We start from the raw sequence: 27,805 nt of genomic DNA, 5'->3' as shown, positions 1-27,805 counted from the left end.
GGTTGTTTCCATAAGGTGGGCTAGGGAGATCAAGTTGTCCTCGATGTGGCAGCCTTTTCGGAAACCAGTTTGGCTGAAAGGGATTAGGTTTTTCGTTTCCTCCCATTTTGTAAGTTATTTTAAGAGAACACTTACGTAGGCTTTCGCATCCACATCAAGTAGGGCTATCATCCGATAGTTATCGGGGTTGGAGCGCGAGCCTTTTTTATGGAAGGGTACAAGGAATGATCCTTGCCAGGAAGGCGGGATGGTGTGTCCCAGTATTGCATCCTCAAAGAGAGGGGTCAGTATCGCGGCCCATTTTTGTGCGGAGGCTTTGAGCACTTGCGTAGGGATACCGTTGGGTCCGGGGGCACCACTGGAGCGCATTTTCTTTATGACTCCTACTATTTCTTCTGTTGTTATCTTGATGGTGGGGGTTGGGCCATCCTCAGTGATTCGCAGATCGAGCGTAAGTTGGGTACTGCTGCTGCTATTTGATGTGTACGGTGCAGTGTACAATATTTTAACGTAATTCTCCCAATCAACGGGGAAGATATTAGCTGCAGTGGGTGGTTTAGTGGCCTTGGTTGCCTCATTTACCCAATTTCAAATTTCCTTTGGTCCTTAGTTTTGATTATCTCAAAGACTGTCGCCCAACGGAGCTCTTCTTCCTGTCTTTTTAGACCTACCTGTAGTCTTTTCTGGCAGCTGATATGTCACTCTTCAGGGATTTGTATTAGCTTTCGTTGTTCGCATGGGCTCGTTGCAACTTATTTAATTTACTCTTTGTGGAAATTATATGTTGTTTTTGCTCTAACAAAGTAGTTGGGACCGGAAGGTCCTTCGAGGGGCTATTTGTTCGTTTTAATGCTAATTGGTCTCTGAATTCGCTCAATCTTGTTTCCCAGGAGAGTCCTGTCAAGTAATCAGTGCCATCCAGACGCTGTTCGGAGAGAAGATTATCAACTTCCGCTTTTATTGCTTCACAATTCCATTCAGACCATCTCAGTTTTCTTACATTCTGAAGGTTTGATTCCCTTCCAATCAGGGGAGTAATCGGGCGGTGTTGCTGCCTAAGGGCAATCTTGCATACTAGAATGGTGTGATCGCTGTCTAAAGATGGTATTATCAAGAGCTGGCGCGCCAGATGGAAGGCAGTAAGAGATATCTATATATAATCTAAAGTGGCCATACGGGATGAAGATATATGAGGAAAGGGGAGGGAATTTAAGGAGAGAGGTAGGAGTATGAGGAGAGAAGGCAGACTCTAAAAAGAGAGAGGGGGAGTGTGAGGAGAGAGGGAGTATAAGGAGAGAGGGGTGTGTATTGGGAAAGAGGAGGGAGTATAAGGAGAAAGAGGGGGGAGGTGGAAAAAGGGCCGAATATAATTGCTAAATGCACACAAACGCACAGTGTGATTTTAGATAAAAAATATAAAACCTTGCATTTTACCAAAACACATTTATTAGTCTAGAAACGGTTAAGTGACTGCACACATTCCATGTATATAACTACTACATTTCAGTGGACAACCCTGACTCATTTTGCAAATACATAACCAAATTGCTGCATTTCTTTTGCCAACATTACATCCAAAAATTGACACAATAGAACAACAAGAAGGCACAAGTGGCTTGTAAATCTTCTCCAGAGTGTATGCAGCAGTGTATGTATACTTACTGGGAAATTGTACATTTAGAAAACAAGTCTGATTCCAGACAAACAACACTACTAATTACTCTTGAAGGGCTATTATCACTCCACACATTACAGAAATATAATTATTGCATTTGACTGTACAACCATGAGTCATTTTGCAAATACAAAACGAATAACCGGTATTTAATTTGATCAAAACTAGAAAAAAGGATAGATTTATAACCACATATGTATCTGAAAGCACAAAACATGTAAAAATGCTTCTTTCAGAACAATTCCTAAATGCACACAGACGCACAGTGTGATTCTAGACAAAATATATAAGCGCTTGCATTTTACCAAAACACATTTACTAGTCTAGAAACAGTTAAGTGACTGCACACATTCCATTTATATAACTACTACATTTTAGTGGTCAATCCTGACGCATTTTGCAACTACATAAGCAAATTGATGCATTTTTTGTGCCAACATTACATTAAAAAAGTGACACAATACAACAACAAAGAGCACAAGGGGCTTGTAAATCTGCACCAGAGTAAATGCAGCAGTGTATGTATACTACTGTGAAATTGTATATTTAAAACACAAGCCTGATTCTAGACAAAAAAAACAATGACTCTTAAAGGGCTAATATGGGTGCACACATTACAGAAATATAATGACTGCATTGTACTGCACAACCATGAGTCATTTTGCAAATACATAAACAACTTGCTGCATTATTGTGCGTACATTGCATCAAAAAAGTAACACAATGGCAGCACAAAGATGCACAAGAGGCTTGTAAATATATCCCAGAAAATTTACAATAGTGTATGTATACTGACAGGAAAATTGTAAATTTAAAACACAAGCCTAATTCTAAACAAGCAAAACTATGAACTACTCTACAACTGAAAAAGTGACTGCACACATTCTACATTTTTTTAGTGATGCACTTTATTGCACAAACCTTACTCACTAAACACATTAACTTACCACATGGTTTTATCACAATAGTTATCCAAATGCAGACAAACTCAGAATGTGATTCTACCCACTTTAGAAGGATAAACACATTGCTCTTACTAAAAACAAAATGCACCACATACATTCCCTTACAAGTTATCAACTCACCTTTCAAATTGATTTATAGATTAAGAAGAATGCCAGTCCCACAGTAGATATTCTTATACAGAATCTCTCTACTTCAGTGTTCCCAGCAAAACAAAAAAATGGCACATTTTTCCTCTCAATTTACACATATATACATATTAATGACAAATCAAATTGCTTCACACATTAATTCAAAACCAAACACACATTTCTATTGGTTGAACATTTGAACCCTTTCCAACTGACATAACTTTGAACCCTACCCCCAACAGATCATGCAAAAGTCAACTGTCCACAGAGGTCAAAAGTTCAGCACACTGTAATTTGTAATTTGTAATTTGTAGGGGTATTTGTAGAGCGCAACGTTCGCTCCGGAAGGAGCATCTTGGCGCTGATTTCCAGGTAGACTATCAAATTACTTCCAAAGGTTAAGAATTAGATGGCTGCCATGGTGTAGTCATCGGGGAGGTTAAAGATCCAGGTTTTCAGAGATTTCCTGAAGTGTTTTTCTTGGTTTAGGGACCTCAGGTATTTGGGCATGCTGTTCCAGGCTTTAGTGGCAAGATGATTTAAGGTTTTGCCACCTTTGGTTTTCAGAGAGAACCTAGTAGGAAGGATTAAATTGTCCTTGGAGGAGCGCAGGGATCTGCTAGGGTTGTAGTGAGGGAAACGCTTGATGAGATATTTTGGGCTGGAGTGATTAAATGCCCGAAATGCTACAATAAGAATCTTAAAGAATATTCTTTTGTGAAGAGAGAGCCAATGTAAAGATTTTAAAGCAGCAGATATTGAAGTTTTTCTGGGTAACTTAAGAACTAGTCTGGCTGCAGAGTGAAGTACACTTTGGAGTTTTTTAAGTGTAGTTTTCTTGGCGCCAGCCAGAAGACCGTTGCAGTAATCCAAGCGAGCAAGAACTAGGGCCACTGCCACGGTTTTTCTAGAGTCTATTGGCAGAAAGTCAAAAAACTTTTTTAGAGATTTGATGATTCCGAAACATCGGCCAGCCACAGTCATCACGTGTTGGTCGAAAGACAGATCGGTATCGAACAGGACTCCAAGGTTTTTTGCAGTGGTTACGGTCTGGGGGGGAGCAGCTGAATCTTCAGGCCACCATAGGCTTGGACAGAAGTTGACATTTTTACCCATTGGGAGGATCTCAGTCTTGCTGGAATTGCATTTTAGATGATTTAGATCCATCCAATGAAAAACAGCTTTCAGACAGCTTTTGAGGTTTTGCTCCGCCTCTGTCGAATGTTCCTCTAGTGGCACAATGAGTTGTGTGTCATCGGCATACGAAGTTACGAGTATGCCGAATGACTCGATCAGAGAAATGAGTGGAATTAGGTAAATGTTAAAGAGGAGAGGGCTCAGAATGGAGCCCTGGGGGACTCCAGATGAGACCCTCTTCTCTTTGGAGAGGAAAGGACCTAGGGCGATCGTTTGCGATCTGTCCGTTAGAAAGGACGTTATCCAAGCTAGAGCTACCTCTGAGATACCAATATCTTTCAGTCTGCTAATCAGAATGGAATGCGAGATGGTATTGAATGCCGCCGTGAGGTCTAAAAGAATGAGGACGGCATTCTTCTTCTGATCCTGCAGCAGCTTTATAGAGTCTGTTAGTTCAATCAGTGCTGTTTCTGTAGAGTGATGGGGGCGAAAGCCTGATTGTTGGGGATGGAGTACGTTATGTACTTCCAGATACCTTTTAAGTTCTCTATAAACCATTTGTTCGGTAATCTTTCCTAGTGCAGGAAGTAGCGATATTGGGCGGAGATTAGTGAGTTCAGAGGGGGATTTATTAGATTTCTTCATCAGGGGTTTAACTATTCCCTGTTTCCATAGACGAGGCACAATTCCCGTGCTAAGAGAGGAATTAACAATCTTATTAATAATTGGGTTCACTACGTCAATGAGTTGATGGAGAATTTTGGGGGGGCAGGGGTCAGAGGGTGAACCAGATTTGCATGCCAAGATAACTTCTCTAGTTTGATCTAAATTAACTGAGGTGAAGTTTTTAAGACTTCCAACAGGAACTACTTTCTGGGCGGATTTGCTTGAGGTCTGTGTTACTTGGGGGGGAGGAATTTTTTTTTGGATGGTGTCGATTTTCTCCTCAAAGAAATCGGCAATTTGGTTACAAAACTCTTGAGATGGTGGGATTTCAGGTTGTAACGCTCTGGGCTGGGTGAACGTCTTCACAATTGAAAACAATGTTTTTTGTTTATGTTCAGACTCTTTAATGGCGTTCGTGTAAAAGATTTTTTTTGCTGTTTTGATGTTGGAATAGTAAGTTTTCCTCAGCTGGATATATGAAAGTTTGTCTGTCATGCAGTACAATCTACGCCATTTGCGTTCTGCTTTTCTGAAAGCTAGATGGGCTATTGCTAGCTCTGAGGTGAACCAGGGGGCATTGGTCTTAGGTTTTTTATCTATTTTTCGGGGACGATTGGGAGGTTCTCGGGCTTTGATTTCCTGACAAATCCAACTATGGAAAAGATTAGCATCATGTTTAGTGTTACCTGTGAGATTAGGGATCTGAGATTGGGTGATGGGCTTTAACTCGATGTTATCCTGTACCTTTTTCCAGTTAACGAGGTTGTTCGGGTGTGGGCTGGGTTTACTGGTAGTTTGCACGCGTGAAGTTTTAATATGGAACGGGATCAGGCTATGATCAGTCCATATTTGAGGGACAGGAGGTAGGGTTGGTCGAAGGGAGAGGTTAGTGCAAACCCCGTCAAGAGTATGCCCTAGTAAGTGTGTGGGCTGATTAACTCTTTGATGAAGGTTGAAGATTTCTAGGGTCTGAAGAAAGTTGTTGGCTTGTACATCGGTTTTGGACTCCAGATGTAGATTAAAGTCCCCAACAAGAGTGAAGTGTGGGTATTTAAGGAGGAGGTGACCTAAGGAGTCACTCAGTGAGTCCAGGAATCTGGTGGCACTGCCAGGGGGGCGATATATCAATCCTCCAGAGAAGGACGAGGATTCGTTGAGTTTGATGGAGAAGCCGAGACCTTCCATGTCTTTTAAAACACTCTCTGTAAAACACTACTCAACAAGATAAGGCTCTGCAAAAGGTACTTACTTATACATACCAATAAAGAGAAAAGCTCTTCTAAGAACCAACCAATATATAAACAATTAAGCTTGATAGATATGTGTAAAACATATTATTATTATTCTTTTTTTCTTGCTTAGGTACGCGTACGGGACGACAGGAACCTTGCACCGTATATCATCCGGCCGCGCTTTGGTACGCATATTTTAAATTTACCGTAAAAAAAATAGCCCCTATCACAAATTCTTATTATCCCCGGGGACCCCATCCCCTGGGGTTCAAACAAAATGTTGGGGACCCTGGGGGGAGCCCCCACGGTCCCAGCCGGCTCCCCGCGTCCCTAGGGAGCTGGCATTGCTTTTCGTCAGAGAGAGCAGCTTACATGCTGCTCTCCCTGACGAAAAGCAATATGCTTTACTATTTGGAAGAGAGAGCAGGTTTCCAAATAGGAAAGCAGTTTGCTATGGTAGGGCAGGAACCACGAGGATCCCGCCCTACAATAGCAAACAGCAGTGTCCCAGGGGTAGGCACCCCGGGACACTGCAGGAGCCTGCCCTGGGGGTGGCGGTCCCCAGGGCCATCAAAGGCTCCAGGAGGGGGACCGTACAGCCCCCCTCCCATCATTTGTAAAGCCCCGGGGGTGGTGGTCCCAGGGGCTGGGGGGTCCATCACAGACCCCCCAATTTAAATATTAGAGCCCCGGGGAGATATACAAAACCATTGAAATTCCCCCGTTATAGTTAGTACAGCTAACTATAACTTGTGCGCCCGCAATGCACTGCTGATGACATCACATATTACATCACTCATGACATGGTCAGTGACATCACTCATGACATCACTGATGACATCTCAAATGACATCACCCATGACATCACTGATGACATCATCCAGTGAATGTGTGTTTTTCTGAAAATTAAATATGTTTTATATACCGTATTTTCCGGCGTATAAGACGACCCGGCGTATAAGACGACCCCCCACTTTGCTTGATCAAATTTAGGTTTTGTGCTATACTCGCCGTATAAGACTACCCCAAGAATACCCCCACTTCCAGCACAGTCCAACGCTCTACTTGTACCTTGTACGCTTTTATAACCTGCACACTTATCACTTTTTTCTCTTGTAATGTACCGATTGCTACCTCATGTATTTTGGTTGCTCGCTATTGTCACTTTTGAACCATGTAACTTAGGCGGGAAATGTTTCTTCCACCTTGCTTGTATGCTGGGAATATTGCAAGCCTACCGTAATCTCTCCACCCGCTAGTCCTCCGAGTACGCTCAGCTTACCGCAGTGAAGCAGCTCCAGTGCCCGGCGGCGTCCTCCGACTTCGTGAATGCTATCGCGGATCCTCAGCGTTGTCCACCGATGCAATGCTCCGGCGGGAATCCTCCGGCATTATGGCTGCCAATTTCTGCGGGAGGCCTCGGGGTTACCCACCAGGCAGTAGGGGCGAAGTTGGAGCGAAGTTGCGGCTTGAAAGCCAATTGTGCGCGGGAGCCCCCAGGATGCAATGCTCTTCAACTCTTCACCTCTGTGGCTGGCGGGCGGATTAGAGCCACCCTCCCCCACCTCCGGCTGGATTAGAGCCACCCTCCCCCACCTCCGGCTGGGCCGGAAGCGCGAGAACCTTCAGGAGTAGTCCGCGCTGTTGAAAAAAACCTCGAAAACAAACAGTCTAATTTTGTATCCGGCGTATAAGACGACCCCCAACTTTTCAGAAAATTTTAAGGGGTTAAAAGGTCGTCTTATACGCCGGAAAATACGGTATGTATATCTCAAGGTTGATGGAAGAATAAATGGGTATATAAGTGTCTAATTGGATGATTTTGTTGTAAAATTGATTGTATTAAGGGTATCTTAGTGAATACATGGGTTAGTGAGTAATGTTTAAATATGTAACTATCTGTATCAGTCTCTCACTATGTGGATACATGACAGCATGGATTGGTAAGTAGCTACATGAGTGTCTATATGGGTTATTAGTTGTGTTTTTGAGTATCAGTATGAGTGTCTGCGTGTCTGTATGGTTCAGTGGGGGTATTACTTAGTGCATGGATGCATGAAGAAGTGACTCACTGTTTGTATGTATTGAACATATTATGGGGCCGATTATGATTAAGGTTTTTCCGCATCCTCCGGCCCGGCGGAAGCCACCGACGGCCCGGAGGATGCGGAAAAACCGCTGCAGAGCCTCCAAAGACCCACCGCCATATTAGGATGGCTGGTGGGTCTGGAATTCCGTCCGCAGTTTTTCCGCCGCTGTCGCCTTCCGACCACGGCGGAAAAGCTCTAACATGGCAGGCGGTGTCTATCAGACACCGCCAGACATATTAGGATGGTGGGAATGACATGCTTTTAAGGCGGCAGCTTTTCCGCCGTGGAAAAGCATATGGACTTTCACTTCGGGGGATGGGGGGTGCACATGGGGGGTACCTATGGTACCCCCCTGCATTTGCATGCACAAAGCAGCAGGCACTGCACGGTGCCTGCCGCTTTGTGCATGCAAATGAGATGCATGCATTTTTAACATTGCGGCGGGTGCAGCTTGAAGCTCCACCCGCCGCAATGTTAAAGATAGAGGATGTGACCGCCACCCTGGCGGTCACATCCTAATCTGCTCGGAGGGAACGCCGCAGCCCCTGCGGACGTTCCCTCCTCCTCAGGGGTTGCGGACGGACTCAAGTCCGTCCGCGATCATAATCGGCCCCTATGTTTGCAGAACTGTATAGATGGATTAGTGTGTGTATGCGTGTGTTAGGGAGTGAATGACTGTTTCAATAGTGTCTTTATAAGTAACTACAAATGTTTTAAACTAGTATATGTGAGTATTGTTGTATATAAGTAAGTATATGTGAGAGTGAGAGATTGGAAGAGTTCCTGGTCAAATAAGTAGGTGTTTTCTATAAGTGATTGTTTAAGAAAGTAAGTATGTGTAAGTTTCTGTAGATGTAAGTGTGGTACTGTGTGTATAACTGTATATGCAAGTAAATGGATGTGTGATGCTTTGTTTGCATGTATGACTATGTGTGTGAGTAACCGTATGGAGGTTTCCCTGCTCTCACTTTCAAAATCGAAACCAAGTTTGCTATGACAGGGTGGGAGCCTCGGCTCCTGCCCTGCATAGCAAACAGCAGTGTCCTGGTGGTGGGCACCCCGAGACACTGCAGGAGCCGGCCCTGGGGGGTGGCAGTCCTAGCCCCGGGGGTGGTGGTCCCTGGGGCTTGGGTGGGCCTTTGAACCCCCACCCACTTTTTTGAAAGCCCCAGGGGGTAGCGGTCCCTGCGGCAGGGGGGCCTTTGAGCCTCCCACCCATGTATTTTGCTGGGGGTTAGCATTTGAGCCCCCCACCCATTTATTTTGTAGCCCCGGGGGTGGTGGTCCCTGGGCCCCCCATCAAATTTACATTTTTTTGCCCCCGGGATTTAGCCCCTCCGGCGGCTAATTATTAAAGAAGCGCGGGAGCCCGCGCTTCGTTTACATTTTTTTTTAAGGCAGGATCCACGCACCTTGTGCGTTTTTTGCAGTTTTAAAAAATATTAAATCATTTTTGGGGCCCTGGGGGTCCTTGTGAGACCCCCTAAGCAGGTCTAGAGGGTCAGGGTATTTCTACCCTGCCTCCTTTATACGTTTTCCACACTAGTTCCACTGAGCCTCGCTTCTACCGAGGCACAAAATGGCAGCCAACACTTCCAGGTTTGGAGTGTTGACAGCTAGTTGACAGCCAATTAGCATGCAGCTCGTGATCGGAAGGGTGCGCGCAGGGTGCACTCAGGGTGTGCGGATTCACCGCGGCCATTGATATATATGTGATTTTACTATCGATTTTCTCTGCAACTACTGAACAGATTTACACCATTTAACTAAAAGCCACAAGTGTGAACCAAGGGCTAGCTCTTTGCCAAATTTGGTGAAATTCCGTTCACCAGTTCGGGCTGTAGCTGCGACTAAAGGTTCCTATGGAAAATTGCATGGGAAAAACACATTTCAGGACCCCCCTTTTCTTGGCCCCCGCTTGACGAATCACCCCGAGACTTTCAGGGTAGGAGCGGACTGGAGCTGGCCAAACGTTTTGAAAATTTCACTAATATTCGACAATCTGCACCAAAGTTATTGGGAATACAATGTTGCGGATTTCCTATGGAAAATAGAACATAACTATAACTACCTACTGTCGACCACCAGTAGGTAATATAGATATAGATATATATAGCAACAGGCTAAACTACTGAACACTGAACATATTTACATCAGATTTAAGAGAAAGCTATTTCTTGAAAGAGCGTTTTTTGTGTTTTGGAGTAAATCAGTTAATGCAAAAAAGAATTGTATATTTTTAGGATCGAGGAGCCTCGATAGATCTGAAAGTCCTCCTGCTGAGATCTAATTGACTACCACCAGATCAACTAGGAAGTGGTGGCAGCCATCCAAGGACTTAGGACTCTGCTGACTTCATGGGGGTCCCTGCATGCTAAAGCTTTCACCTTGCAGCTGACAGACATCGCTGTGAAAGGAGTCCAGCTCATGACCCAGATGGGTCCAACAGTCTAACTCTTCATTTAAATGGGTTAGATCACCCACAAGTGGGTTTCTTGACAGACCATCCACACACACCCTAGACAAGTAGGTTAGGGCTGGGATCGTAGGAGCACGTTAGGTCGTTATAATACTGTTTTTGTATGCATATAAGGTGTCTCAACAAGAAGGTTCAACTCGTCATTTATTCACAGTTTTGACCCTCCTTATAACTTTTGTCTGCTTATATTTGTTATTCATTGCAGCACACATTTTCTAAACAAAGTTACTATGGTTGGATAAATATCGGAAAACACCCCTTTGTCTATTCTTTGTAAGTTTATCTGTGCGAAAGAGAGCACAAGTGACTGGGTGAAAAGTTTTAGGTCTGTTTCCACGGTTCCTGAGGGAACAGGGTTGCCATGTTCAATAGTTGTTAGAACTTGTCGCTCCCTGTCTAGATTTAGAGGGACTAACAGTTGCACTGTGAGCTAGCTGGTCCAAACACCAACATATCACGTGGGGGCACATGGAATCAGTCTGGCACCATCCTAAGTTTAAGTTATCTGCAAAAGCACAGTTCCTACTTGATACAGGAAACTACACGACATCAACCATACAGCCTTTCAACAGAGCCATTTACATACCCATACAATCACTTACATAGCGATTCACACAGCCATAGGCAACTCATGCGTCTACTCACTCACCCATTCAGCCATGCACACAGACACTCGAACTCATATACACCCACTCACACACCCACTCAGTTAACCAAATGCCCAATCAAGCAGCCACTCACTCACATATATAGTCACTTACACATACAGCCACTCACCCATACAGCCACTCACATAGCCACTCAGTCACCAATATAGCCACTCTCACAGCCTTTCACCCACTCATACTACCACTCACATAGCCATCTCTCACCCATACAGCCACTCCATCATCAATACAGCCACTCACTCACCAGTATAGCTACTCACACACCCACTTATTCATTCATATAGCTACTCACAGACCCACTTATTCTCCCACACAGCCACTCACACACCCATACAACCACTCACATGCCCACTCACACACAGATATACACTGTCACACAGCCACTCACATAATATATATTAGAAATAGTATTAGTGGTGCACAACCTATTCTAATTTAACTTTGGAGTGCTTTGATATGTATATTTAGCACTCATAAACTTTTTAAAACACTCAAAATCACTGGATGATATCATAAGTGATGTCATCAGTGATGTAATTTGAGATGTCACTGACCATGTCATGAGAAATGTAATATGTGATGTCATAAGCAGTGCACTGCGGGGGCGTAAGTTATAGTTAACTCAGGTATCTATAACTGCTGAATTTCACTGGTTTTGTACGAGTGATATCTGAGTATAATGTCCCTGTAACCACATAAGTAACCCTGCTTGTTTCCCCAGATGCTGGCTGAGCTAGGGTCCAAAATCCACAGCTAGTCACATTGTGGAAAAAGGGTCTGTTTTCCCTGGAAAAATGTTATGTGCCCACATTAGGTTTTGGCCAGTTTCCCGTCACGGGCACTAGGTCTACCCTCAAAAGTAAGGTACCATTTTTTATCAGGGATAAGGGGTGAATGCTCAATGGGTGGAAGTTTGTGGCTCCCTACATATTAGAAGAACTTTCCTACACAGAAATGTGAGTAAAATATGTTTTTTTGCAAAGTTTGGGGTTTGCAAGGGTTTCTGGTTAACAGAACCTGGTGAGAGCCACACACTGGCTTGTCCAGGATGTCTAGTTTTTCCAAAATGTAGAGGTCTGCTAGGTTTCTCCAGGTGCCGGCTGAGCTAGGGTCCAAAATTCACAGTTAGGCACATTGTGAAATATTGGTCTATTTTCACAAGAAAAATGTGAGGTGCCCACATTGAGTTTAGGGCTATTACCTGTCACCGGCACTGGGCCTTCCCACACAAGTTAAAGAAATCAAGACACCTTCCTAGGGGTCCCACTGATACTTGGTCCTTTTAAACCAACAAGGAAGAAATTGGCATAGAAGCTGAAATATAAAAGTTACATTTTTATTAAACTCAAATGAGTACTGAAACTCTAGTTCTGTGGCAAACAGGGAACCAGCTCCTCCCTCTTGTCTGATGTCCAACACCGTCTGATGGAGAAGGCTCGATGCTTTGGAGATGCCATTGTTGGCGTGCTGGCGATCGCTGTCCAGCCTTGTTACTTTCTGGGTGCTGGGACTGTAGGTCCAAGATGTCTGCCCTTCATCTGTAGCTGTCACTGATGGGAGTTAGGACTCATCTTAATCATCGTTCTGCAGGTTATTATGACTCTTCCTTTTATTCTGGAAGATCTTGCAGAACCTGGTGATATAAGAACCTGACACCGCTGTTAGTTTCCTTCAATATAGTACAAAATCAATTCATTGTATTTAACAATGGGACTGCAGGCAGATGGCCTGCAATCTTCAAAGGGGTGGCCAGAAGCCATGGGACAACTCTGGTCTAGAATGCACTGTCACTCTCAAAGGCAGTACTTCTAGTCTCTTCAATTGGGTACTCTTCATTATCCTCACTAACTTCAATGTGAGAGCATTATCCTCTGCCATTTAAGGGTAGATAGCTACATGGGAAGTCTATCTGCAGAAAACTCTTTAAAAAAAAAAGGAAATGTTCTACACTTTTGCTCATAAACTTTACATGACTTGTACAGGACTGCAGACACTTCTAAAATGATTCGTCTTAATAAAAAACACCTACATTGGACATTTTAGGACCATGCTCTCATGTTATAGGAGCAGCAGGAAAATCTTAAACTGCTAATTTAACAGGTTTTCTTATCTATAAAAGAATATTTCCTTTAAAACATTTTTTTTGCTAAGGATCACATGGTCATCTTCCCTACGTTCTACTTTTCATCCAAACTATGTAAAAAAAATTGTAAATTGATACTTGTATAGCGCACTACTCACCTGCAAGGGTCTTAAGGTACTTGTACAAATATAGCTGTGGAACCCATCCTGGCTTTCCCTGTGAGGTGTCCACTCCTGGGCACCTCCAAGGTGGAGGCCAGGCATCCTTAGCGTTGTGGGGGCCGTTGTGGAGATTAAGCAAGCTATTGCCCAGAGTTGCAGAGTGGGACTCCATGATTGGAATAGGCACCGAGGCGAGAATTATCAGGTCCATAGAATTTTGAGATCAAGACCCGCCGAGGCGGGGAATTGAATCCTGGTCCCGGGCTAGACCTCTGCATCAGGGTCTGCCGCTCTTATCATTGAGCCACACTTCTCCACATCAGCTCTAATAAGGACTGTCAGTTTATTTACACAGACTAGCTAATAAAATAAAACTAGCAATGCCCTTGCAAAACTACAATAATGGTGTTATCACCTAAGACTTGTAGAACAAAACTACTCACATCTAATTCCCCTTAAAGGTCAAAATAAGGGAACAACAATCTAGACTACTGATCCTGTCATAATTTCATCAAACTGGATGGACAGTAATAAAACCTATATATTTGTTCATTTTATTAATGCTAACAATGTTTAAAACAGTATTACTGAATAGCCAATTAAATGTCTCATTGCTATTTCACAGACAATTTAGACAGGCTAAAAAAAAATTGAGAAAAGGAGAGATCAACGTACATATTACCTACCTAGCCTTAATTTGTAGAGGAGCTAGCCTCCTTCCCCCATTTTGACAGTATGAAACCTGAAACATGTTTCACTTCTGTCAACACTATCAACCGCTATGAAGCAACTGGCCATAAAAAAAAGTAATAGGAGGTACATAGCACTTTTGAGGAGGTAAAGAATATATGAACACCAAAATCCCAATCCTTTTATCAAATATAACATGAGGGTGAATTAATTAAAACTAAATCCCAGTAGCTCAGCCCTAGTAAGGCGTGGGTGTGTGGAAGTTTGTTGCTTCCCCATAGAATCCAGAACTTTCCAACACATAAATGTGAGGAAAATGTTTTTTTTTTCCATAGTTTGAGGTTTTCCTGGGATTCTGGTTAACAGAACCTAATAAGAGCCACACAGTCCCCTCATCCCAGATTCCCCTTGATGTCTAATTTACACTTACAAAAATGTACAGGTTTGCTAGGTTTCCCCAGGTGCTTGCTGAGCTAGGGTCCAAAATCCACAGTTAGGCTTGGGTCGGAAAAGATAAATCCGAGGAATTATCTTTTCCGACGAGACGAGCACGAGGGGAGTTCTGCTTCTACAGGCTCCTTTACTGAGACGGACGTACCCACCCGCCCGAAAACCCCTACCTGACGTTCCGGCCGTAACAATTTTACCCGCACTCTGGGTTGGAATTATCACCGGACCATCGCCCTAAAGAGTCACAGGCACTGACCTGGTGACGAAACACGTGTCGGCTGGCGTTGTTTATCCTATGAACATCTTCATATAAAAACCTTTAAGAAAAACTACCGGTGTCGACAACATTTACTTCCTATTGTTGTATTAACTGTTGATACTAATTGTGTGCCCAGGTTTTTGTCTTATCTTGCTGAGGGATGGGCCTCTTGGTCCTCACTCTTTCATGGGTTTCTGGGTCTCCCCCTTTCCTGTAGGCACCACACACTCACTAAACAAACCACCACCTATTCTATTACACTAGCTACCTGCCTGAGTGCCACTGACCTGCTACCCCAAACCCTTCACAGTAGCCTATGTTGAAAGCTGCTTTAGCTATTAGAGAAATTAAAGATCCCTTTGCTTTTGATGTTTCAATGTTTAAAGATACAGGTAGTTATTATGGGAACCAGGAATACTCAACCTTTTCTGGAAGCAGCAAACTTATTTTAGATATAGAAAGAGACATGTGGAAATGGCTACTGTCTAGTTCTTATGCTTGTGGTGAAAACATTTTTAGAAAATGTGATCTTTAGATACCAATGTTTGCATTTTATGTATCCTGCCCCCCCATCCTTCATCTAGTGTCTTGCACTTTCCTTAGGAAAGCCCTGTCTGAAGTTAAAATAGTATACCTGCTCCCCTTTTCAGTGGTGTCCAGTACCTTTCATTGCAGTGAGGCCTGAAAGGAGTTGGAATAGTAAATTGTTGTAATGGTTAATTCCTATCTTCTTTCTTTACATCAACCTTCTCTCTTCTGTTCAGCCTGCATAGCTGGAGAATGCTGTATAATGTCTTGGAATGTTGGTGAGTGGACTGGTGGAAAGGGTGTCAGTTGGGGATGAGAGGCTGAGCAGAGGGAGACTGCTCCTGGTGGGGCTATACTTCAATCTTATTTAAAATCTTACCATCATCTTTCTACATCTACAATTGAAAAAAAAAAAGGAACTTCTTGGAACTTACCTCCTGCTCTACAATTTGGATTTCTTACTTAGAACATAAATCTGTCCTCTTCCAGTGTCCTGCACCTTCCCTGACTGGAGTTAGAATAGAAAATGTGAACCCCCTCCAGCCCACCATGTTCCCTGGGGCAAGCCCAGCTGGAGCTAGAATAGTACATGTGTCCCCCTTCCAGTGTCCCACACCTTCTGTGAGGCAAGCACTGACTGGTGTTAAAGTAGTAGATCTTCCCCTTCCAGTGTTCAGCCATTTTACACATACAAAATATGATTTTAATTGTTCCTGCTGTTTAGCCTATGTGAGGAGTTAATTTTAAATTTGCATTTGATGCTTCGAAGTTGGAAGATACAGGTAAAGATTTTGGGTTCCAGAAACTCTCAAAGGTGTTCTGAAAGCAGTAGACTAATTGTAGGTGGAGTATGAAAGAGGACCATTGACATGCTTACCATCCATTTCTTTTTCTTGTGATGAAAATCGTTTTAGAAAATGTTAATTGCAAAAACCAACATCTGTTTACATTTGATGTATTCTGCGCCCTTACAGTGTCCTGCACCATCCGAGAGGAAAGCTCTGACTAGGGTTAGAGTAGCACATTTTCCCCCTTTCACCGTGCAGCATTTTCCCTGAGGCAATCCCTGAATTGATTTAAAAGAGTTTATCTGCCCCTCTTGCAGTGTCCAGCATTTTCCTTGGAGTAAGCCCTGACTGGAGTTAGTATAGTAAATCTGCCTCCCTTCAGGTGTCTTGTGATTCTTTTTTACAATTCGTCATTTTTTCTCAGATAATTAATTTGTAGATGATACCGAATAACTAAAAAGACTGAGCAAACTTATGACTGGATGCAATAAACACAAAATAAATAAAGAACACTTCTTTTGAATAATACTTACGCCAATCTATACTACTATTATAAAGAGAGAACTGTGTCCTTTGAGCCAGGTAAACTCGAAATGTACACCACCAATCCAAACACCCAAGACATCTTTGAAAACCTCAGGGCAAGCAGAAGGACATAGGCTATATAAAAATAAAAAATATACAATCTTTAAAAAAATTAGGAATACAAAAAAAGTAGTCCCTTGCAAGTAGCGCCGGCCGCGACGTGCGTGATGAAATCGGGTGCGCGGGGAGGAGTGGCGTTCAGGAGCAAGAGGAAGAGCGGCGGACATGTGCGCAGGGAGGAGCTGCGGACAGGCGGGGAGGAGCGGCGAGCGGCAGACAAGCGGTGAGGAGCGGCGAGAAGCGGAGGAGCAGTGGAGCGGTAAACTCAGCAGCGGCAGCTGAGGTAAGTGAAGCAGCCGCGGGTGCGCACCGAGGGACGGGCGGAGGGACGGGCGGGGCCATGAGTGCTCACAAGCCTTTTCCTCAAAGTTGGGACGTCGCGTGAAACAGCGGACAAGAGCCGCGGGTGCGCACCGTGGGACGGGCGGGGGCCATAAGTGCTCGGAAGCCTTTTCCTCAAAGTCCGGACGTCGGGGGAAACAGCGGACACGAGAGTGGGCAGAAGCGGCCTGGACCAACAAAACCGGAGCAAGGAAACAGTGTAAGTACGCTCCGCTGCTCCTGGCCGCTCTGCTGCGCCTCTCCTGCTGCGATGCTGCCCCCAGTCCCCTTCTGCCCCGGGCAACGCCGGGGCGGGCTGCTAGTATCTATTAAACTGATAATTTTCCGATTTGATACTGTGAAGACTTCATTTGTTTTGCTCCTTACTTTTTCCTCAGAAACAGTCTGTGTATTATTTAAATTTCTGTTTTTAAAATAAATAGTACTTTAAAATCCTAATTTATCACATTTATAGTAGCATTTAAGTTATGTTACATTGATTTGTCAAGCATACTAATCACCCACAAGGGTATCCAGGTGATTGGGCATGTGTGAAGGGTTGTGGTCACTGTAACATTATTCGAAGAGCCAGTTCTGCAGCTTCTTGTGAAACCCCTGCAGTGGGGAGGAGAGTATGAAGTGTTGTTGGAGATCTTTACATGTATTGGGTGTGATGTAGAAGAACAAACAACCTCCACCACTGCTTTTGTGAAAGCAGTGGTGTGTGCGAGAGAGAGAGAGGTTGAGTGTTGGTGTCTGGATGAATTGTGTAAGTGCATGCGACTGTTGAGGTATTGGGGTCAAGTGTTATGTAGGGCTTTGCATGTGAGTGTGAGGAGTTTGAATGTGTTTGTGAATGTGTAGCCATTGACGCTCCCCGAGGTGAGCTGAGATGTTGGTGTGGTGGAAAGGTTGAGTATGAGTCTTGTGGTGGATCTCTGGCAGTGTCTTTTAGCTGAGCTCTCTGTCAGAGGTGCTTCCTCTGAGAAACATCTCTCGTCACTTCAGAGAGCAGTGTACACAAAATGGTGAATGACTGATTTATAGAACTTGTAAATTACAACTACAATATATGCATGAGATCCATTGAATGTTGTACTTTCAAATCATGGCTGGACCATTCATTTTAGAGGAATGTTATTTTTGAAGTTTCAAACATGACATTATCTAAATTTAACATCTTCTATGTTTCAATTGTTCAATGTTAATTCAAACCATGGGGTCTATTCGGATGGCAGGCGGATTTTCGTCTGCCCGCCACCTTAGCGGTGCTGGGACTGGCCACCAGTGGTGCTGCGGTCACGCACCGACAATTCGGATGCCACCGCCACCATGGTGGTGGCATCCCCCATCCACAACATTGTGGCAGGCAGTGCTCACAGCACCGCCCGCCAGAACGCTGTGGATGCACTTTGTGCATATGCATGTACAACGTCGCCGGCACCGCACGGTGCCTGTTAGGTTGTGCATGCAAATCCAGCAGGGTACCATAGGTACCCCCCATGTGCACCCTGAAACCCCCAAAACCCTGCGGGCCTGCATTGGGCCCCCACATTCAGGCACTGCATGCCTTTCCATGGCGGGAACACCGCCATGAAAAGGCACACCTCCGACTGAATTGTAATATGGATGGCGGTGTCTTGCAGACACCGCCACCATATTCAGCCCCTTTTCTGCCCGGTCGACTCGTTGATGGGCGGAAAACCGGCAGATGGTCTTTCTGTCCACCGGGGTCCCCCCGCCATCGTAATTTGGCGGGGGAAATGGGAGGTGAGCGGGAGATAATGGCGGGAGGATAGCCACCGCCTTGTAGGCGGTGGCAATCCACCCGCTATTATAATGGACCCGAGGTGTTTTTAAGCTAGAATATCTATGTAAATGTATAACAGCCCCGTAAACAGTTTTCATCTTATGATTGTGCTATGCAGTATTTATTTAAACAAGGTGTGTGGATAAGGTATGTGTGGTAAAGTTAATCCTAATAATAATCTTAAAAATATCCTGTAATTGTATTCATGGTAGAGACAGTGTGACTGTTGTCATACAACCCTGCAAGGAGCTTGTAACTCACTGAGCCATATTGCTCTCCTGTTAATTTGATCATGTGTACACCAACGTGGCTCTTGAGAAAGATGCCAGGTGTTTACTATTTAACCTGTTTAAGTTAGTAAATGGTGTGTATTACTCTAGCGTTTATATTAAGTCAATTATAACTGTGAATGGAAAAAAAGAAAACGCTATGAAAGGCTGTACTTCTAAGTGGGAAATGATTTTGGCTCCCAACTGGGAGTATTCCGTTATGCATTCAGTCTGTGAAACTAATTAAGGTCTTTCATTTACCAGAGTAAAAATGTTTTTTTAAGCATGAACTTTACCGAAATCTGACCTTTTCATCTATAAATATTATATTTAATTTATACGAAGTAAATCCATATAAAATGTATTTACCCATATGCTTTATCAAAGGTCAGATAATTTCATTAACACGACAGTCAACCTCATTCTATAAAGAAACACCACAGTCCTGGGTATCCACATATATTGTGTTTTTCTTTATTTCATTTTCATGTTTTCACAAATGAGTATGCCTTTGTACAGATATAATATTGTGCTTCATGACATTTTACTGTTTTGAGCATTAAAATCCATAACATGACAGACACAAAAATGTGTGTTATTAAATGCCACTTTACTGAAACAAGAAAAGCTGCGTTCTACCTTTTTTATTTAAGCTGTACTCTAAATGCACCAGTGTGACTCTCCAGGTTATGTATTTTGTGCGCGTCATACAACTCCCATTCCTTGCGTTTCTTCACATTATTTTACGAGGTCATTCACAGTCCAGACAACTAGGAGAAACAAATGCAATGGAATTGAAATATACAGTACATTTGCTCAATCTCTGCTTAGATATATATTTTTTATTTTTTCCTATTTCTCTCTAGGATATGTTTATTCTTTCAAAGGAGCTAGGGGGCTAAGTATGACATTGGAACGTATCAGGCAACGTTTCGAGAGGAGAGGAAAAAGAGACCCCTGAAATTGATGGAAAGGTCGACTGCAGACATGAAAGAGTGAAAGGTATAGTCACAAAATGCAAGTTGTGGTTATTAGAAGGTCTCCTTTCCCACAAAAAAGTCCCTCTTGAAAAGCTATATTTTACATCGCTGTGCCTTTATGAACATCTGACTACATTTAGGAACACCTGAAAGGCTATTTCCTCATGAATGGAATTTACCACTCCCAAGTGGATATCTCCGTCAAGATTAAAAATTACATTGGCATATTTTGTGCCACGCAAGGGGGTGCAAGGGCCATACAACACTAAAGTAACATTTTTCCAGCATTGCAAGGCATGGCCCTGCATGGCTTCGTAAATCTGGAGTAACGCCACGCAGCACAACTCGCTTCCTTTCATAACACTGCGAGGCGGGAGCATTCCATGGGTGGAGTGTGGGTGTTCCCATGCAACCACCCATGGATTTTGGCACATTTCCAGTTTTACCAACACTGGTAAACTTGTGAATGTGTCAAAATGCACTGCCTTCCCAGGGGAGGCGCAAAGAGGAAAAATATCTTTATTTCTTCTTGTTGTTTCCTCTTTTTAAGTGTGTTGAATTGTGCGTTTGTGCGAGAAAGTGCCCCTTTCTGCTCTACCACCCAGGCACCCTTGCACAATGACGCAGGGTTGTATAGTAAATTGCAGCAGTCATATATATAATGTGTTTAGTCACCTTACCGTTTCTAGACTAGTAAATGTGTTTTTGTAAAATGCAAGGTTTCATATTTTTTGTCTAGAATCACATTGTAATTCTGTGTGCATTTAGGAATCATTCTGAGAGAAGGATTTTTGCAATATGCAATTAGTAGTGTAACCAAATTCACACATGTGTTTCCTGCCTACATTTCCCCAGTCAGTATATATGTACTCCATTTATAAGAAATGTTGTTATTTGTCTAGAATCACAGTGTGAGTCAGTGTCCATTGAGAAAATTGAGAGATTATTTGGTTGGTTGATGTGTTTGCAGATATATAAGTATATGTACTGTTGCAGTGAGACAGTCTTTAGAGCATGCAGTGCTTGAAACTTCTATGCACTATGCAAGTAGTAGTGTAACCATTTTCACATTTAGGTATCTGGCCCACATTTCCCCAGTCAGTATCTATGCACTCCATTTATAAGAAATACTGTTATTTGTCTAGATTCAGTGTCTATTTCGGAAAATTGAGAGAGAATGATTTGGTTGGTTGATGTGTTTGCAGACATATAAATAAATGCACTGTTGCAGTGAGCCAGGCTTTAGGGGATGTAGTGTTTGAAACTCCTATGCCCTATGCATGTAGTAGTGTAACTACTAAATCGGGTTCCCCATGCAACCCCTGTTCCCCTTCAGTGACCAAACAGGCACCGGAAATCATTGCTTCAAATCTCACATTCATCTTCGACCATATGTTTGCTATTGGATATTTTCCCTTCAGTGGAAGATAGCCTCAGTATTGCCATAAAAACAACCTTCTCTTAATCCCTACAGCCCAAACAGTTATAGGCCCATTTCTCACTTGTATTTTCCAGCAAAGATTGTGGAGAAGTTTATGAATTCTCCACAATCCTTTATACAGGACAATAATCTTCTAGACCCTACGCAATATGGATTCAGAAGTGGGCACAGCAGTGAGACAGCCTTGATCAAGGCAACAGAGATCAGAGATACTCTTCACCAGGGAGGAAAAGCTGCTCTCATCCTACTCGACCTATCAGCAGCTTTTGACACAGTCAATCATGAGCTGCTGACAGGCCGACTACATAACATCGAAATTAGAGGAGCAGCCCATACCCTTCTAAATTCTTTTCTGTCTGCTCAAAAAAAAAATGGTATCACTAGATGAATACACCTCCGATCCCTTCTCTCTTTTTTGTGGAGTGCTGCAAGGCTCTTCGTTGAGTCCAATACTGTTCAACATGTATGTGTCTAATCTGGTCAAGTTGATTAGACAGTTTGGATTCCAACTTACATTGTATTCTGGTTACACCCAAGTTGTTGTCTCTTTGACTAAAAATTAGCTTGACACTGACTCGAGATTCCATGACAGCATAGGGGTAGTGAATGACCGGATGGCCAGTAGCTGTTTGAAGTGAAATTCAAGTAAGACAGAGGTCATCCTATTTGAAAATGGAGCATATTTTTTGTCCCATTTGTGTTGGCCACAAGAGGTAGGAACCCTTCTGACCCCAGACAGGAGAGACCATAAACGTAATGTGATCATTGATGATAACTTACTTACAGTAGTCATGTGAACTTGGTCACTTATTCTGCCTTTTACACCCTTAGGACAATCAAGAAGATCTTACCCTTCCTCCCTTCCAATCTGCAGTAAACATACTTACCTCCAAGATTCTTTCTAAACTAGACTATTGAATTGGTCTATATATTAATATGCAACAGCAACATCTGAACGAACTACAGATTCTGCGGAATGCAGCAGCACAGCTCTTAATAGGTATTTTGAATACAAATCTGCCTCCATGACACTAAAACAGTTGAGTTGTTTGCTGATAAGGCAGACAATTGCATTTAAGGCCTGGTGCACATGGCCTATAAATTTCTCCATGGCATGGGGCCTGATTACCCTAAAAACACATTTAAATGGTACAGACCAGCATGAAAATTGCGGGCATCCACAGCCAAAAATGCAACAGTCTCAAAAGTCTGACTTAGCTCATGGGGGGAGGGTGGGGGGTGGGGGGGTGATCTGTGCATTGCAGACTTTCAATACCTTGCCATTCCACCTGCAAACCATACAAACTATAAACCATCTGCTTGCCTTTAGGAAAGCATTACAAACAAGTTTATTCTGTTCACTATGTACCAAGGCAGAGGGCATTTTCCATTTTGTTTCTGTTAATGAAATGAAATGAAAGCAAGATTTATAAAGCGCATGGCTGCCCTTGAGCGTCCCAGCGCTAGTGACAGGGTAGTAGCAGAGGGGAAAATTTAGGGGAAGAGCCAGGTTTTCAGAAGCTTCTGAAACGTAAGAAGGTTGGGTTCTGCGCGCAAAGTGAGTGGGAGGGAGTTCCACAGCTTGGGTGCTATATAAGAAAAGAGGCGACCCCCAGATCGGGCCCTTTTTATCCTAGGAACATGTGCCAGGTGAATGTGAGAGGAACGCAGGTTTCTTGGGGTTTCGTAATGTTTAATCAGATTTTTTAGGATAGGGGGGCCTTTGTCGGTGAGAATTTTATGGGTCGTACAGAGCGTTTTAAAATGGACCCGCTCCGGTACAGGGAGCCAATGGAGTACTTTCAAGGAGGATTTTGCAGAGCTCCTATGGTTGGTGCCTGGTAAGAGCCTAGCTGCGGAGTTTTTTACCCCCTGCTGCTTGGCAATGACTTTTTTGGTGGCACCAAGATAAAGAGCATTACCGTAGTCAAGTCTGGATAATAAAAGGCTCTGTATGATAAGCTTCCTGGTGTCTTGGGGAAGCAGGGGAAGGATTTTACGAGTGGTCCTAAGGATACCATAGCATGCGCCTGCTGACTTCCTGGCTTGGGTGGTGAAGGTGAGGTCCTGGCCTAACCATATGCCCAGGCTTTTAATAGAGGGTTTGGGAGTTGGGGCTGGACCCATGCATGGAGGCCACAAGAGATTTGACTCAAGGTGAGAAGGGTTTCCCAATACCATGATCTCCGTTTTCTCACTGTTAAGCTTAAGGTGGGAGTGGTCCATCCAGAGTGAGATGTCTCGGAGACAGGAATGAAGATTGTCGGGAAGACGATCGGGGTGACTAAGAGAAACTACAAGCTGTGTGTCGTCCGCATACGTCACTAGCTTGACTCCATGGGGGGACACTATTTCCTCGAGGGGGGACATATAAGCGTTGAAAAGGGTAGGGCTCAGAGAAGAGCCCTGGGGGACACCACAGAATACAGGGGTGGAGTGAGATTTGGAGATTCCCTCCCCAATTTGGAAGGAACGGTTGTGAAGAAAAGATTCCAACCACGATAGGGCAGACCCCAATATTCCAAGTTCCCTAAGCCTGTGGATCAAGAGGGAGTGATTGACAGTGTCGAAAGCTGCGCTTAGATCCAGGAGAATCACTACAACTGATCCTCCTGAATCTAGGATTTTTCTCGCCTCTTCCACGACGGGATTATAGCAGTTTCCATGCCCTGACCTGGGCGAAAGCCCGTTTGGGATGGATGGAGTAGTCCATTGAGTTCCAGATAGGTTGAGAGCTGCCTATTAACAAATTTCTCCCCCGTTTTGCTTACTATGGGCAGAAGGGAAACAGGACGGTAATTGCTTAAATCTGTTGGGTCAAGGTGGGGCTTTTTCAGAAGGGGTTTACAACGGTCTTTTTCCAGCCGGGGGGTACAATACCTTGGGTTAAAGACGTGCTAATGAGTTGGACCAATGATGGAAGAATGGTCGATGTGACTGATTTTAGAATGTTTGATGGGGCTGGGTCAAGTGGAGAGCCGCTTTTTATGGAAGAGAAGATGGGGAGTAAATTCTCTTCTGTGGCGGGGGAGAAGACGTTTAAGTCTGACCCATGTTGCAACTGTGTACAAAGGGGGGGTTCTAAGGAGAATTCTCCTGTGAGGGAAGGGAGGGATTTTAATATGTTTTGAATCTTCATGTTGAAGAATTCAGCGAATTCGTTACATCGGTCCTGGAGAGAATTGACAGGGTGGGGGGGGGGGTCTGCCACTTTTGAAAGTTTATTGATAATGCAGATGGTTTCTTTAGAAGGATTAGAGGAAGTTCTGATTCTCTCCTCAAAGAAAGCTGCATGGGTGGTTTTGAGGGCCTTTTTGTAAGTAAGGATTGAGCGGCCATACTCTTTCTTTTTTTGGGGACCAAATTCTTTCCTCCAGGCCCTTTCATTTTTTTTACAAAGTTTTTTTAATAAGCATAGCTCATGGTTGAACCAGTGGGATTTAGGCTTCACCCTAGCAGTCTGGGTGGGGGTCTTAGGAAGAATTATGTCAAGGGAATCTTCGATCCATGCGGAGAACTTGGTATCAGCTACGTGCGTGAGGAGGTAGTTAGGTGGCATGGAGCAATCCTAAAGTTGCCTCCTTGCTTCTGTGTCCATCTTCGACCAGCGGCGTTCGAGAGTGGTGGTAGAAGGCTTAGACCGATAGGGGGCTGGCGAATGCCAGCGAAAACAGATTTAAAAGTGGTCTGACCAAGGGAGGGGGATTGGGTTTTGTGTTTTAAGATTGGGAATATTTGAGAATAGGGGATCGAGAAGGTGGCCCTTTGCGTGGGTGGGGTGGTTGCTAAGAAGATGCAGTTGATACGCTGCGAGATCGATTTATAGTTCTGAAGCTACTTTGTCACTGGGATTATCGAAATGAAGGTTTAAATCACCTAAAATAATGAAATTAGAGGATGTGCTAGCTAGTGCAAAGGCGGATTCTAGGAGGGAACTGGGTAAATGGCCTGGGGGGCCCAGTGGACAGTAAACAAGAAGGCCTGATAACGATTTCAAAGGGGAGATTTGAATGGAAAAGAGGATGTTTTCGCAGTCTGCGGCTGGGCGAGGCGAAAGGAGAGATAGTCCTGGTATATTATAGCGATGGTCTGTCAAGTCGCTGAATCAAGAAGCCAGAGGGCAGGGCTTGCACGACATCTGGGTTGGAGTCAGCTGATAGCCAAGTTTCCGTGAGAAACAGGACTTCCAGGTGGTAGTCTAGTATCAGCATGTTTATTTCCAGGGCATGTTTGGGCAGCGAGCGGCAGTTGAGCAGGGCCATATTAACTGGGCCCGTGTAGAAGGAAGGCGGTTGAGTCCCTCAAGTTGGAAGGGGCACTTCGGGCAGTGTGTAGGGGAGTACCTCATAGGGATGTTGTGAGAGCAGCCCAGCTGGGGGGTCTCTCTGATTTGGATAAGTGTATCTCGTGAATAAACAACAGGATGCACAGCACTAATAGAGGGAGTGCTGGGCCCTGGGCCGGGTCTGGCGCGGTCAGGCGCAGACGGGCTTGCATCTGGCATGCCTCCGGCGCGCCATCGGCGCGTCCGCTGAGCGTACGAAAATGGGGCTGCATTATATAGGATATGTCGAGTGAGAGGTGCAAGACTAGCACGCCGCCCTCACTCACCCAAGATGGTGCCCGTGAGGGAAATCACGCGTCCAGGTGAGCCCTGAATCGGCAGCCTGGAGGTGTTTTGCCCTTCTTGGATAATCAGGCGGTAAGAAGGGCTTTAAAATGCTTTCATTTTAATAAAAACGTGACATGAAAAGTCGAAAGATAATTAAAAGAGATTTTCCCAAAATGGTTTTAGCAGCACAAGTAAAGAAAATGTAGCAAGAATTCCTAGCTTAACCTCCCCGGCTTTCCGCCTCAGGGACAGCTACCTTAGTCGTCGAGTGCCTGCAGGTGGGCTCCATTTGTAGGGTAGGTCGAGTGAGAGGCGCAAGATTAGCACACCGACCTCACTCACCCAAAGTGGCGCCCGCGAGGGGAATCACGCGTCCAGGTGAGCCCTGAATCGGCAGCCTGGAGGTGTTTTGCCCTTCTTGGATAATCAGGCGGTAAGAAGGGCTTTAAAATGCTTTCATTTTAATAAAAACGTGACATGAAAAGTCGAAAGATAATTAAAAGAGATTTTCCCAAAATGGTTTTAGCAGCACAAGTAAAGAAAATGTAGCAAGAATTCCTAGCTTAACCTCCCCGGCTTTCCGCCTCAGGGACAGCTACCTTAGTCGTCGAGTGCCTGCAGGTGGGCTCCATTTGTAGGGTAGGTCGAGTGAGAGGCGCAAGATTAGCACACCGACCTCACTCACCCAAAGTGGCGCCCGCGAGGGGAATCACGCGTCCAGGTGAGCCCTGAATCGGCAGCCTGGAGGTGTTTTGCCCTTCTTGAATAATCAGGCGGTAAGTAGGGCTTTAAAATGCTTTCATTTTAATAAAAACGTGACATGAAAAGTCGAAAGATAATTAAAAGAGATTTTCCCTAAAATGGTTTTAGCAGCACAAGTAAAGAATATTTCGCAAGAATTCCTAGCTTAACGTCCCCTGCTTTCCGCCTCAGGTACAGCTACCTTAGTCGCTGGCAAACACAGTCAGAGGTAGCGAGGAAATGTAAAAAGCCAGATTGAACAGTCAGGTTTTAGGCACCATTGGAAGTAACTCTCGTCTTTGGTGGCCTGCAGATAGAGGGAAAGAGCTGGAGGCGGCAAGAACCGAAAAGGAAGAGCGGCCCCATTTCTTCCTCCTGGTTTTTGGCACAACAGCAAACAAGGCTTCTGAGAAATGCAGAGTTGTCATTGGACGCTAGTGTGTAAGTCTATTGGCGAGTAATCGGGACCAGTCTTGTAGAATGCTCTATTGGCTGTCACAACATGCCATTTGAACTGAACTCTTTCGCTGATAAGTAGTCAATGCAAATCTTTAAGGTGCATACAAATTTGGCAGAATTTCTGAATATTTGAGCTTTGGGTCTCAGGTTTCCTATCAAGCTAGTGCCAAGACATCTCTGGGTAATCGTGCACTCTACGAATAATTTTAACAAAACATAAGGGAGACCCAAGCAAAGTACTTTGCTAGTGAAATCGCGAGATCCAGCCACAAACCTAGGGAAGTCTTTAAGATAGTTAAGAAGTTCTCAAATCTTAGCCCTTGAAGCCTCTCCCAAAGTAAGTGCCCAACTTTCAGCCTACTTTAACAACAAGATCAAGGGTGTTGTTGCAGCCATGGTAGTTTCAGGTCCTACTAACATAATTGGATACTAAGGGACTGGAAAACGTGCATTCACTATTCACTACCATGCAACCATGCTCCCTGAGGGAATTTGCAACTATCTTTCTGGAGGACTTGGCCGAAGCC

Source organism: Lissotriton vulgaris, chromosome 4_1 (genome assembly GCF_964263255.1).
Source record: "Lissotriton vulgaris chromosome 4_1, aLisVul1.2, whole genome shotgun sequence".
NCBI lineage: Eukaryota > Metazoa > Chordata > Amphibia > Caudata > Salamandridae > Lissotriton > Lissotriton vulgaris.
Note: the sequence above shows the minus strand (reverse complement) of the source record.